Here is a 14,926-nt window from a genome sequence, read left to right as displayed (position 1 = left end):
AAACAATTATAAACTAAACAATTAATGGTTGTTTGCCAATTGCAGAGGTAGAAAAATGTTGAACCAGAGTTTAAAGGGAATGGAAAGGTACCTTTTACTCATCAAGTAACACTGTGAAGATACCAAAACAAAGCATATTCTTCATGATCATTTTAAGTGGAAATTTAATTTTAGCTAAATGAATTTTTTTCAGCTTTCTATTCAACCTTTAAAATGAAGCATTTTTAAAAGAAATCTTTATTTTTATCTTCAATGTAGGTCACAGTGACCTTACATTTTTTATTCTTTGGAGAACAAAAGAGTGCTCCATGCCACGTATGGGAATTTGTAGAAGTTTGCTAATGTTTTATAGGAGAACTTGATAACAGAATTCTTAAAACTAAGAGCAGTTTTAAAACTGAGATTTTGCTAAGGAGAATAGAGCTATGCACACTTTGATGGTGAGTGAAACATGGCTTGGATTTTATCTGACTTTTAATGCTCATTTGACATAATTCAATTTACTGGTAAATTAGATTGATTAGTTTAGAAAAACATTTTTCTGTCCTCCCGTTTTTATTGTTTTAATTAAATACAAATTGCTATTCAAAGATTTTCTTGACTTTATAGTAATGCAAATAAAAAAAAGTGATGACTTTCTTAATTACCAAAAAAGTAATAAAACTGTAGTATTGACAAAATAAATGGGTGAATAGAAACTCTATTAGCGTTGCTGTTGTGGAGACAGGTGTATTTCAATTCAGATAGAGTTATTTCAAGGCAGAATAATGGATGTTGGTTTAGTAATATTAGTGAAAAGTAAAAGTGTTAGTCACGCAATTGTGTTAGATTCTTTGTGACCCCATGGACCGTAGCCCACCAGTTTCCTCTGTCCATGGAATTTTCCAAGAAAGAATACTAGAGTGGGTTGTCATTTCTTTCTCCAGGGGATCTTCCTGACCCAGCGATCGAACCTGGGTCTCCCACATTGTGGGCAGATTCTTTACCATCTGAGCCACCATATAATAAGGCCTTGTCAAAATCTATACATGAAGTCAAATTCTGGGAAAGTCATGTTCTATACAGTAGCAGATATAAAAGATTTATTTTATAAATTTTTGAAATATTCAACTGATGGAGCACCTTACAGGAAAGATAAGTTCAATGGGTTTATGATCACTTCAAACTAATTTTTTGATATATTTTTATATGAAGAGTATAAAAGAACAACTTGAATGGTTATATTTGATGATGAAATTATGGATGACTTTTCTTCTTTGTATTACTTTTTATTTCCATTTTTTTTTTTCTATAGTGTTCTTGCATTTGTTTTGTATTAAAAGTGTAACATTAAACTTTTTCCAAACTGGTCACCTATTTGGTCCATCTACACCTGAAAAACTAGTCATTATTGGGCCACATTAACTCTAACTTCATTGATTAAATTTTTAGTATGGTTTTAGTCTTATTAGGTTGGTTTATGGTAAGATAACAAATAAGCTTAAAATATCAGTGGCTTAAAACAGAAAATGTTTATTTCCCATGGGTAAGGCCTTATTTACCATTGTACCTAAAATGATGGCAGACAGGTAGAGTCTCAATAACATTTTGTTGAATAAATAAAATAAACATATGCACTCCCCCTTTTTCTCCCCAAGACTACCCTCTTTTCAAATGATTAGCTCAGTCTTCCAAGAAGCTTAGAAATTATCTTCATATAAACATACCGCTCTATTCACTATAAACTAGAAGAACAATGGCGAATTGTGTACTGGTTCTGCAACTCATCTTCTGAGAAGTAACTCATACAGTTCCTGCTTATATATCATTGTTCAACATTAGTGGCAGGATATAGCTCAAAGGGCATGTGCCTGGAAGAAGGAGGGGATCAGAATTCTTGTGGAAACATTAGTAATTTTTAACATAATTTAAATTTGTAAATAATTAACAATATATATGCCCTTTAAGAAACATGTCCTTTTCATTATTGGGGACTGGAATGCAAAAGTAGGAAGTCAGTAGTTATCTGGAATAATGGGCAAATTTGGTGTTGGAGTACAAAATGAAGCAGGTAAAAGGCTAACAAGAATTTTGCCAAGAGAACACACTGGTCATAGCAAACACACTATTCCAACAATTCAAGAGAAGCTCTATATGGACATCACCAGATGGTCAATACTAAAATCAGATTGATTATATTCTTTACAGCCAAAGATGGAGAAGATCTATACAGTCAGCAAAAACAAGACCAGGAGCTGACTGTGGCTCAAATCATGAACTCCTTATTGCCAAATTCAGACTTAAATTGAAGAAAGTGGGAAAAACGACTAGACCATTCAGGTATGATCTAAATCAAATCCCTTGCTATTATACAGTAGAAGTGAGAAATAGATTCAAAGGATTAGATCTGGTAGACAGAGTGCCTGAAGAACTATGGGTGGAGGTTCACGACATTGTACAGGAGGCAGTGATCAAAACCATCCCCCCAAAAAAAATGCAAAAAGGCAAAATGGTTGTTGGAGGATGCCTTACAAATAGCTGAGAAAAGCACAGAAGCTTTAGGCAAAGGAGAAAAGGAAAGATATACCTATTTAAATGCAGACTTCCAAAGAATAGCAAGGAGAGATAAGAAAGCCTTCTTCAATGATCAGTGCAAAGAAACAGAGGAAAACAATAAAATGGGAAAGACTAGAGATCTCTTCAAGAAAATTAGAGATACCAAGGGAACATTTCATGCAAAGATAGGCACAATAAAGGACAGAAATGGAATGAACCTAACAGAAGCAAAAGGTATTAAGAAGAAGTGGCAAGAATACAAGGAAGAACTATTCAAAAAAGATCTTCATGATCCAGATAACTATGATGGTGTTATCATTCACTTAGAGCCAGACATCCTGGAATGTGAAGTCAAGTGGGCCTTAGGAAGGATCACTATGAATAAATCTGGTGGAGGTGATGGAATTCTTTTTGAGCTATTTAAAATCCTGAAAGATGAAGCTGTGAAAGTGCTGTACTCAATATGCCAGCAAATTTGGAAAACTCAGCAGTGGCCACAGGACTGGAAAAGATCAGTTTTCATTCCAATCCCAAATAAGGGCAATGCAAAGAACATTCAAACTATGGCACAATTGCACTCATTTCACACACAAGCAAAGTAATGCTCAAAATTCTCCAAGCCAGGTTTCAACAGTATATAAACCCTCAACTTGCAGTTGTTCAAGCTGATTTTAGAAAAAGCAGAGGAACCAGAGATCAAATTGCCAATATCCACTGGATCATCAAAAAAGCAAGAGAGATCCAGAAAAACATCTACTTCTGCTTTATTGGCTATGCCGAAGCCTTTGACTGTGTAGATCACAACAAACTGTGGAAAATTCTGAAAGAGATGGGAATACCAGATCACCTGACCTGCCTCTTGAAAAACCTGTATGCAGGTCAGGAAGCAACAGTTAGAACTGCACATGGAACAGACTGGTCCCAAATAGGATAAGGAGTGCATCAAGGTTGTATATTGTCACTCTGCTTATTTAACTTATATGCAGAGTACATCATGAGAAATGCTGGACTGGATGAAACACAAGCTGGAATCAAGATTGCCAGGAGAAATATCAATAACCTCAGATATACAGATGACACCACCCTTATGGCAGAAAGTGAAGAAGAACCAAAGAGCCTGTTGATGAAAGTGAAAGAGGAGAGTGAAAAAGCTGGCTTAAAAAGTTTAACATTCAGAAAACAAAGGTCATGGCATCTGGTCCCATCACTTAATGGTAAATAGATGGAGAAACAGTGGAAACAGTGACAGCCTTTATTTTTTTGGGCTCCAAAATCACTGCAGATGGACTGCAGCCATGAAATTAAAAGATGCTTACTCCTTGAAAGAAAAGCTCTGACCAACCTAGGCAGCATATTAAAAAACAGAGACATTACTTTGATTGCAAAGGTCCATCTAGTCAAGGCTATTATTTTTCCAGTAGTCATGTATGAATGTGAGAGTTGGACTATAAAGAAAGCTGAGTGCCAAAGAAATGCTGCTTTTGAACTGTGGTAATGGAGAAGACTCTTGAGGGTCCCTTGGATTGCAAGGTGATCCAACCAGTCCATCCTAAAGGAAATTAGTCCTGAATTTGCATTGGAAGGACTGATGCTGAAGCTGAAACTCCAATATTTTGGCCACCTGATAAGATGAGCTGACTCATTGGAAAAGACCCTGATTCTGGGAAAGATTGAAGGTGGGAGGAGAAGGGGACGACAGAAAATGAAATGATTGGATGGCATCACCGTATATATGGGCATGAGTTTGAGTAAACTCCAGGAGTTGTTAATGGACAGGGAAGTCTGGCATGCAGTAGTCCATGGGGTCGCAAAGAGTCAGACATGACTGAACAACTGAACTGAACTGAGACATTCCTTTATAAATATGAATCATAGAAGAAAGGTTCCTTTAAAACTTTCTGAGATTAACTCATGTTCATACATAATGTGGACAACACTACTTCTAGTTTACATCTAAATTTACACATATATATTCCTTTAAAAAGATATTAGTTGTCCTGGACCTTAAGAGGTCATGCATGATGTTAGACTGAGTGTTCTTTCATTTTATAATAGCAGTTCCCTATAGTAGACTTATGGGAGAAGGCAATGGCAACCCACTCCAGTGTTCTTGCCTGGAGAATCCCAGGGACGGGGAGGCCTGGTGGGCTGCCGTCTATGGGGTCACACAGAGTCAGACACGACTGAAGCGACTTAGCAGCAGCAGCAGCATAGTAGACTTACAGAAAATTGCTGTCAAAGAGGTGTATATCAAGTATCCTGATAGAACTCACTAATCTTTACTTCTTGGGGGAAATCTGCTAAATTTATATAGCTTTAATTGGCCAGTGAGAATATGACCAGATTTTTTTCCAAAACCACAGTGGACATTTGAGATTTGTGGAATACTGGAAAATATTATAAACTTAATGAAGAGATACAATTCCCCTCAAGGTCATCCCAGAGTACCAGACGGGGTTCCTTGTCTTATACAGCAACTTCTCTAGAGGGATGGGATGGGTTAGAGGAGGAAGGCTCAAGAGGTAGGGGTTATATGTATAAATTATGGCTAACTTGTGTTGTACATCAGAAACCAACACAAATCATAAAATTTTTTTCACTTGAAAAAAAATACATGTCCCCTAAATTTCAACTTTTTTTAGATGTCATTCTGTTTTGATTTCTACTAACTAGCATACTGATATCTATTTATTAACATACCTATATGTAATATATTTTGTAAACGTATAATAATTTTATGTTTTATAGAAATGGAAAATAAAACAGCAGGATACCCTAATATACAAACCATAATTAATTCTTGTAAATAACAGTAGATAGTTCTAGAAATCCTCTATATCTGAAAACTACATAAATACCCTTAGCCATTCAGAAATGTATTCAGAACTCCATACCACCACCACTTCATACACATATCATAAAATTCTATGAGTCTTCACCAATAAAAGAATTCAAGGTATCCCATGTGAAATATAATTAGTCAATACTAAAAATATTTTTATTTTATATGATTCTGAAGTTCATATAGAATTCTTATTATATGGATGCCTCTCCTGTGAATTTAAATGTTAAGGAAAATCTTTTGCTTGTTTTGTATTTCATTTTTGAAATTTATTTATCATAAATCTTAAGGCCATTGAATATTGGTGCTATTAATAGAAGAATGTTTGCTTACATTTTGATAAAGAGAAGCTAATCTGAAGATATATCAACACAATTGGGTGGATCCCTTTAAAAAAAAAGACAAGCAAAATCAATACTTAAATTATGTATTCATCTGAATAGTGTAATGGCCCATATAATATATTCTTTCATTTAACTGATTATTAACTGGTGATTTAGGACTTGCAATATACAAAGATTTTAGGCATTTACTTTAAAGTTTGGGATTTTAAAATATCCAACTTGGAATAAGAGAATTTTATATATTCACTTTTTAAGGAAAATTTGAAGTTAGTAATTAAGTATTTAGAAGATGGATAATGTTCAGCTCAGAGCATATACTCTAATATGCTTCTTTTTCTTTATCTCTATTTAGCTGTATATTAAAATAGTTACATAGCATGTTTACGTTTGGTGTTTTATGATATATATTTTGCTACCTTTTACTATTTACCTGTCTGCCTTATTTTTAAGGGCTTCCCAGGTGACTCAATGGTGAAGAATCCACCTGCCAATGCAAGAGATGCAGGAGCTGTAGGTTCGATCCTTGGGTTGGGAAGATCCCCTGGAGGAGGGCATGGCAACCCACTCCAATATTCTTGCCTGGAGATCCCATGGACAGAGGAGCCTGGAGGGTTATAGTCCATAGGGTTGCAAAGAGTCGAACATGACTGAAGTGACTTGGCACCAGCATGCACATCCTGAGTTCACAGATCATTTCCTCCTCTATGTATAGTCTGCTAATCTATCAAATGATTTAATTTCTTATATTGCATTTTTATTTATAGCATTCTAATTTGGATCATTTTAATAGATTTCTTCTTGTGTTAAAAATAGATATTATCCATTTTCCCCCTACATACCATCACAGTTGTTTCCTAGTTGCTGTATAGTATTATGCAAGTTTCAGACATACAATATATTGATTCACAATTTTTAAAAGTTATATTCCATTTATAGTTACTATAAAATATTTACTACATTTCCCATGTCATATGCTATCATATGCTATCCATGTCATAAGCTATCCTTGTACCTTATTTTATATTTAATAATTTGTACCTCTTTGCTCTCTGCCCCTGTATTGCCCCTCCTCCTTCCCTCTCCCCAGTGGGGAACACCAGGTTGTTCTCCTGTCTGTTTCTTGTTTGTTGTATTTTTTTTAAATTCCACATATAAATGATATCAGACAGTATTTGTCTTTCCGTCTGACTTACTGTACCTAGAATAATGCCCTCCAAGTCCATCATTATAGTTATTTTTTAAGTCCCTTTTTTTAATTATTATTATTTTTTTACTTTAAAATATTGTATTGGTTTTGCCATACATCAACATGAGTCCATCACGGATGTACACATGTTCCCTGTCCTGAACACCCCTCCTACCTCCCTCCCCATACCATCCCTCTGGGTCATCCCAGTGCACCAGCCCCAAGCTTCTGTATCTTGCATCAAACTTGGACTGGCGATTCGTTTCTTATATGATATTATACATGTTTCAATGCCATTCTCCCAAATCATCCCTCCCCGCCCCCCAAAAGTCCAAAAGACTGTTCTATACATCTGTGTCTCTTTTGCTGTCTCGCATACAGGGTTGTCGTTACCATCTTTCTAAATTCCATATATATGCATTAGTATAGTGTATTGGTGTTTTTCTTTCTGGCTTACTTCACTCTGTATAATAGGCTTCAGCTTCATCCATCTCTTGAAAGCTATTTGTGCATCTGGCCAAGCTCCTAGTTTGTTTATTTATTTGGGTGGTTTTCTTTCCTGAGACACTTTTTTTTTTCCTTCTTTATGTAAATAAATTATATTTTCACCTGGAAGAGTGCACCTTTCTCTCAAGCCTCCAGGATGAGAAAGATAATCTTATTGTGTAATTAGCTACATCTGAGCTTTGTTATTTATTTAACTAGAATCATTCACCATAGCATTCAAGTAATTTTAGCACTGGCTCGAGATCTCCCTTCAGCAGAACTTGGGATCTGAGTCTGGCAAGACATAAGGTATCCCAGTCATGTGTATTCAGAAGCATGGAGTTCCTCACTCTACCTTATAGTCTGGATGCCAGTTTTGGTGGACTAGGGGCTGGTGAAGGGTCTGTGCCCTCTGAACCCACCATGTTGGTAAGTCTCTTAGAAAATCTATTCACCTCTTTTGCCCTTTCCTCAGACTCAGAATGGAGACTGGGTGTAGCAAGGGCCTCAATGCCACAGAGAGCTCTGTACACAGATCTCTTCAAGTTCTGCACACTTATGTTTCAAGGGGCCCCCTGTAAACAATCCTCCCCCTAGTACTCAGTGAGAGCCCAGAAGGCTTCAGATAGTTAAAATTAGATTTTTGACCTACTGTTAGTCCTTAGACATGCCTGCCCTTAGTCTGCCTCAATTAAGTGACATTTCTCTCAACTCCCCCTCTCTGTTTTCATTCTTCTGCTAGAAAACAGAGTAATAGCCCATGACAAAGGGCTAGAAAGGTGGATATGAACTATCTTTTCTTATGAGGCTTCTTGGAATTTTAAAACATCATGTGGCCTTTAAAAATTTCTCATTTCTTCTTATCTCCATCTATGACAGCTTTCTCTTCTTCCCGTTGCTTCACCAAGGATGGAGTGGATCAGGTCTTTTCTAGGGTGGTAATTAATAGGTTTTTGAATTTTAGTTCATTCATTTGTTTTTCCTCAGTTCCCTGATAGATTAAAAAAAATTTTTTTTGTTTCTATTTTATCTGGCTTCTTGTCATTGTTAAGTTGGAATTAATACTTTTAGCAATTTTCTATATCCTTAACTGAAAGTGAATTCTAATCTGCTTCTTTGAAGTGTTTACTTTATCATTGTTTTCTTTCTGTTGTACTAATTTATTGGGTGGTGAAGTTGATCTAATAATGAAATAATCACATATTTCTTCTATCCTAGCTATTTTTTTAACTTAAAAAATGTCAAAAAGTTTCTGCATGATATTATGCCTAGAAATGAACACAGGTTTACACTGAATATTTTAATCAATATGGAACACATAAAACACTCTTAATCATTTAGTTCTAACAGATACTATTGGCAAAAAACAATAAATGAACCAAGTTATTAAATTTAGAAGACTATTTAAATAACCTTACACTGAGTTTCTATTGAAATTTCTTCTAGTTTGGTAGAAAATCCACCAATACTTACCATAATTAATTATTGATTTATAATGATTTCTTGTCACCTGGTCCTCAAACGTGTGTTGCTATAACACAACTCTAAATTAGAAAATGTTATGTACTTTTTTCTTTTCCAGAGCATTTATTACCTTGTTCTAAGTCAAAATTGATTTGACACAGATGAACCCTTGTAGCTGGCAATCCTTCACCTAATGCTTTCTAAAGCAGATGTGCTGTCTTAACTTCTCAGGAGATGTTTCTATTTCTTTTGCTTTCTGGTAAGTGACCCAAACGATCAATTATTTCCTTATTTCACAATTTTTTTTTTTACTTATTTGAGATCATTTATTTTTGTCTTGGCACTTCTCTATATACTGTCATCATGCTAGCTAACAATCAATCTGTCAAGAGCAGCATTTTTCCAGTTTGTTGAAGTTAGTACTCCATGAGAGAAGTTCCAAAGGGTAACTGATTTTATTTCATAGTAATACAAAGTAGAAGGAGGGATGTCCCTGGATTTCTTTGGTGGCCTGGAAGTAAAATTTATTTATTTACTTGATTAATTTTTAAAAACTGATGGTACTGAACCATGATTCTAGTTATAGTTCATATTAAGAAACTGTTTCACCTTTATTCCAGTGTATATAATTTCTTATGTTAAAAGAATAACCTGGAATTTGGTGTCAAAGAAATTTTGCTCCTGAATTCCACAGCACTCTTAAGAAAAGAGTATTAGCATGGAGGGATGCTCTCTCCATCTTTCTCTTCCAAGCTAGAAATAGTTCACCAAAACTTCCTTCAGCGTATTGTCTATTACTCTTATTTGAAAGTCACAAATCTTGACAGTTTTTTATCTAAATTTAAAACTAGATATTTTATGATAGCAATCTAATTGTATCCAACATTCTTTCCAGAGTCTTGGGAGCCATGTTGCTTTGGGGAGATAAACTTAACCGTCAAGCTTCTCAAAATCATAACCATTGGCTCACGAACTATTTTACTGAACAAATAGCTCTGAAGTCCTCACAAACATAAACAACAATATCTGCACACTTTACATTCTATTCTGAACATTTCAAATCTCCAAGCTTGTAAACCTTGAGGTTTTTGTTCCAAAGGGATCATAAAATTGTATAATATAAAGGGAGAGAAAAGGTATAGGCAATTTCAACATAGGGATAGTTGATACCACTCTTTTCATGACATTAGAAATAGAGAAGAGGGCTGGTTATTAATATTGAAAATACAGAACTAAGGGATAAAGAGAAAGCAAAGGCTGCCTGAAAAGTCTCTTGAAGTAGCTCATAGCAACAGAAAATAATCATGTCTATACTGACTTAGTTCTACCCCCAAGCAAGAAGGGATTGTTATAATTACAGTAGCAGTTTCCTCAGGTATCTGCATATGTAATATATTTTAACAATAAAGAGAGATTTAGCTTTAGTGTACTTGGTTAACCCTTTCCATACCAGTACTAACTTGCTCTCGTTCCGTTGTTTAGTCACTAAGTTGCCTTGGACTCTGCGATGCCATGGGTTGCAGCATGCAAGACTTCCCTGTCCTTCACTACCTCATGGAGCTTGCTCAAACTCATGTTCATTGAGCCTGTAATGCCATCGAACCATCTCCTCCTCTTCTGCCTCCTTCTCCTCTTGCTCTCAATCTTTCCCATCATTAGGGTCTTGTGAAGAGTCAGCTCTTCGCATCAGGTAGCCAAAGTATTGGAGCTTCAGCTGCAGCATCAGTTCTTCTAATGAATATTCAGTGTTAATTTCCTCTAGGTTTGACTGCTTTGATATCCTTGCAGTCCAAAGGACTCTCAAGGGTCTTCTCCAGCAACACAATTTGAAAGATTCTTTATCATCGAAGCCACCAAGGATGCCTGCTCTCTTGGTTAGGTGTGCATGTGTGCTAAATCACTCCAGTCATGTCCAACTCTTTGTAACCCTATGGACTGTAGCCTGCTAGGTTCCTCTGTCCATGGGATTCTCCTGCCAAGAATACAGGAGTGGGTTGCCATGCCCTCCTCCAGAGCATCTTTCTAACCCAAGGATCGAACCCAGGTCTTTTATGTCTCCAGCATTGGCAGGTGAGTTCTTTACCACTAGTGGAATCTGGGAGGCCCCTTGTTTAGGTACAGTTTGTTTCAAAGAGAACTATTGTATTTGGTAAATACAAGTGAATGATATTTTTCAGTGTTTGAAATGCTATATGTAGCTGCATAATATTTTAAAATATGAACTTGCATGCTTTTAGTCTCTCTATATTATGAGATATTTTTTGCCTCAGGAAAGATACATGTTGGGGTCTCAAGAATACACAAAGCACGGCCAAAAGCACTGTTCAAAGCCCTGAAATTCTTACTACTCTCCTGGCATACAACACATGCCATTCCCCAAATCTAAGCTCTTAGTAAAATTTATATGATTGATTGATAAGATAGAAGTGAGATAGGATGCGTGGAAGAAGTTAGCGTTAACAAAAGGCATGTGGAAAGAAGGATTCCCCATAAAGCTAAAAAAGAGATTTACTGTGGCTTTGCAGAATAAAGAGAGGTGTGTAACACCTGGGACAATTTAAGACAGCTCCAGTGCTGTTCCCCAGGAAGAGGTTGAAAGGGATTGCTACATAGTCATGGCCTAAGGAAACTGGATCATAGGTGCTTTTGCACTCATGAAAATACCGTCACAAAGGCCCTGAAAACTCCTGATGCAGGGACAGTGGATATCTTGCTGTAAAATATGTTAACAGCTAGATGATCTCAACATTCAGAGAGCCCCAGCTCCACCTAGGTCTATCCTTTCCTCTGTCTTGGCATTGCTTAGGATTCTAAATCACTGATATAACCCAAGAAAAGGAAACAAAACAAAAATATAACCAAGAATGGTTAAGATTGCAGCCCTGTGGATTGAGTGATCAGATCTTAAACTGGATTACTGAAAGTGAAAGTGAAGTCGCTCAGTCGTGTCCAACTCTTTGCGACCCCACGGACTGTAGCCTGCACCAGGCTTCTCCGTCTGTGGGGTTTTCCAGGCAAGAGTACTGGAGTGGGTTGCATTTCCTTCTCCAGGGGATCTTTCTGACCCAGGGATCGAACCTAGGCCTCAGGGATCAAACCCAGTTCTTTCATCTTGCAGGCAGATGCTTTACCCTCTGAGCCACCAGGGAAGCTTACTGAAAAGAAATACCTGTTTCTCATATACCTAACTTTGTCAGATGCAAATCAAAAACTCTGTGCATAATTGGATACATGATATGCCAATGAGGTGCTATAAGAATTGATTTCTGATCAAAGTGTTTTGTTGTTCCAATGAAATACCTGCTTACTGTTCTTTAAGTAACTAAGTGGTCATTACTTTCAGATGCTAACTTGGGCTTCAGTATCATGCCAACTTCCCTTTCAATAAGCTAGTCCCCTCAACATGAAAAGATTTTTAAGAAGTAAGTACTTTCAAAACAAGCATGCTTCAGAGTGTCCTGTTGTCTATATGCATTTATACATAACTGCACATGGTTCACTGAAAGATAGCTCAGATCAATCTATTAATTGTTTGACCAGTCTAGGAGATAGCTATATAGAGAACTTTAAATTTTGAACAGACTTTCCCTATATGTTCATGAGTTTGTGAAGGTAAAAAGATTGGAGGATTGGAGGAGTTCCAAATTCATAGAAATGTCAGTCAAGGAGGATAATGCTAAAAAGGTGAAGCATCGCTTAAATTTAGTATAGTGCTAGTACTAATGCTAAGTCGCTTTAGTCATGCCCATAGTTTTTCCCTACTTCATTTCCTGAAGATATTGATACTTTTGTATACTTGAGGAGGGAAAAATTAGACTTCATTGTCATGTGTAATCTGGTGGTTTTGATATTTAATCTTTTCCTTATACAACTGTTAATCTCATAATTCTCTCATTATACTTCAGAGGCATTTTTTTCAAACTACCCACTCCAGCATTTAGGCCTGGAGAATTCCATAGACTGTATACTCCTTATGGTCACAAAGAGTTGGATATGACTGAGAGACTTACAAAAACAAAAAAACAAAAAAAAACTTCAGAGGCATTGCTTTTCAAATTTTGAAACTCAGAAATTTATATATTGTATATATTTAACTTTTTATACATAAAAATAACTTTTGACACACATAAACAGCTTTATATATATATATATATAAATTACTGTATATATGTGAATAGCTTTACTTTGGTACAAATTGACCACAGATATTATCTTTGTGTATGAGGATGTTTAAAAGGCACTATTTTATATTTTAATAATGGTGAAATCTGAAATCACCTTAGACTTTGAATCCTAGAATATAAGATTATCTCTGTATGATTAGTTAATATAGGTATAGCACTTGAAAAGTGACCTTAAGACCTGTTGAATATTATCTAAATATTTGCTATTATCATTCAATTTTCTTTTTTAACTTTCTATTTTGAAATAAGTTTAGACTCATGAAAAACTTACAAAAATAGTACAGAGTTTCCTCATACATCCCTTACTAAACTTCCCTTAATGTTAACGTCTTACACAACTGGAGCAGAAGTATTGAATTTAAGAATGATATTATCACTAATGGAAAAGTAACGACATTTGCTGTTAAAGCAAAGCACAGCCCATCTCATCCCTGCTCACTGACTGTATAACTGCACAAGCGTCTTTGATCTATTGTATGTCCAAGTTTCTCATCTTCAAATTAGAAACTGGAGTGTCATTGCGTTATTTTCCAGACCTAAAGTAGATAATAGCTGCAAAGTAATAAGCTCTTCAGAGAGCCATCAAAATGAATGACTGTGTTTCCAAAAAATTAGGCAAAGGAAGTAGGACCCAGAGAAGACAGGCATAATCTAATAGCTCTTATTTGGCTTTCTCATAGACTATATTTTAGGCTATTTTAGATAACTGTGAACTGGCTGTATTTCCTAACATATTAATTGAGTACCAATTATGGGTCAGACTGGGGATACAAAAAAGATAACACATACTTTTCTCTCCTAATGGGATTATAGCCTGGTGAACTGTCAAACACATTCTCAAGATTGATTTGTGTGCAGAGTCAAATGTGATCTTCTAGAAGGGTGATAGGTAGAGAAGAAAGTAAATCCATCTGCATTTTGCAGACATGGAAAGTCTGTGAAAAGGTAACAGCTTTCCACTGTTCACATTTTGAAGGAAAGTCTATACTTTTCAACCCTGAAATTTGTTAATTTAGGCTTCTGAAAAAGTTACTTAATATATATGTAACAGCTCTGGGGCTGTGTTTTACATCAACAGCCACTTTTGAGTGATGTTATTAAGAACAATTATCCAAGGCTTGCTTAGTGTGGACTAAGGTAATAAGTCAAGATTACAATTGAAGAGTATACTGAAATTTACTAAAATAGCACTATGTAAAAGATTATGCAGAAATTTCATTAAAAGTAAATAGCAGTTTTTCAACAAGTGGTAAGTGACTAACCAAAAAGATAGCAGATTAAGCCTATATATATTAAATCCCTGTTTATTTAACTTATATGCAGAGTACATCATGAGAAACGCTGGACTGGAAGAAACACAAACTGGAATCAAGATTGCCGGGAGAAATATCAATAACCTCAGATATATGCAGATGACACCACCCTTATGGCAGAAAGTGAAGAGGAACTCAAAAGCCTCTTGATGAAAGTGAAAGTGGAGAGTGAAAAAGTTGGCTTAAAGCTCAACATTCAGAAAATGAAGATCATGGCATCCGGTCCCACCACTTCATGGGAAATAGATGGGGAAACAGTGTCAGACTTTATTTTTCTGGGCTCCAAAATCACTGCAGATGGTCACTGTGACCATGAAATTAAAAGATGCTTACTCCTTGGAAGGAAAGTTACGACCAACCTAGATAGCATATTCAAAAGCAGAGACATTACTTTGCCAACAAAGGTTCGTCTAGTCAAGGCTATGGTTTTTCCTGTGGTCATGTATGGATGTGAGAGTTGGACTATGAAGAAGGCTGAGCGCTGAAAAATGATGCTTTTGAACTGTGGTATTGGAGAAGACTCTTGTGAGTCCCTTGGACTGCAAGGAGATCCAACTAGTCCATTCTGAAGG

Source organism: Bos indicus, chromosome 1, assembly GCF_029378745.1.
Source record: "Bos indicus isolate NIAB-ARS_2022 breed Sahiwal x Tharparkar chromosome 1, NIAB-ARS_B.indTharparkar_mat_pri_1.0, whole genome shotgun sequence".
Taxonomy (NCBI): Eukaryota; Metazoa; Chordata; class Mammalia; order Artiodactyla; family Bovidae; genus Bos; species Bos indicus.
Note: the sequence above shows the minus strand (reverse complement) of the source record.